Source organism: Tupaia chinensis, unplaced genomic scaffold (assembly GCF_000334495.1).
Source record: "Tupaia chinensis unplaced genomic scaffold, TupChi_1.0 Scaffold000369_1, whole genome shotgun sequence".
Classification (NCBI taxonomy): domain Eukaryota; kingdom Metazoa; phylum Chordata; class Mammalia; order Scandentia; family Tupaiidae; genus Tupaia; species Tupaia belangeri.
This window is the reverse complement of record NW_006159866.1, coordinates 2,303,379-2,303,796: the sequence shown is the minus strand read 5'-3', so window position 1 is coordinate 2,303,796 and position 418 is coordinate 2,303,379. Positions and strand designations below refer to the sequence as shown.

General features: G+C 62.9%; 1 protein-coding gene across 1 annotated transcript in view; it reads left to right on the top strand.

Moving 5' to 3' along the window:
• STRA6 (signaling receptor and transporter of retinol STRA6) overlaps positions 1–418 on the top strand; it is a 21,983-nt gene that overhangs the window by 18,167 nt on the left and 3,398 nt on the right. The gene's annotated exons all lie outside the window — the stretch shown is intronic.

The window sequence follows — 418 nt, the reverse complement described above, 5'->3', positions numbered from 1 at the left end:
GCCCCCGGCCTCAAGGGGGCAGGTTCAGGTTCCTGCTCACTCCGGGGGCTGTGCCTCAGTGGTGCATCGTAGGCAGTAAGGTCCCCATCCCTGGCGTATGCAAACAGAGTTCTGTATGGTGGGGGCCACAAAGGGAGTCCTGTCCTGAGAGTGGGTGAGATGGCCTTCAAGGGTGCCTCCCAGCCCTGTTTCTGACTCTGTCCTTGGGCACTGCAGAGGTGAGGCCCTCGGATGAGAGAGGGCTGAGGCCCAAGTCGTCCCCTCCGTGGGGAGGAGGAAGAGGATGCTCAGGAGTGCAGGGTCGGCAGGGCGTGAACTCGTGCTTTCTGTCTCAGCAGACCTTAGCCTCCCAAGCCCTCTGCACATAGTACCGCGTGCTCAATCGGCCTGCTCCACGGCTAGCTCCCTCGCACCGCCG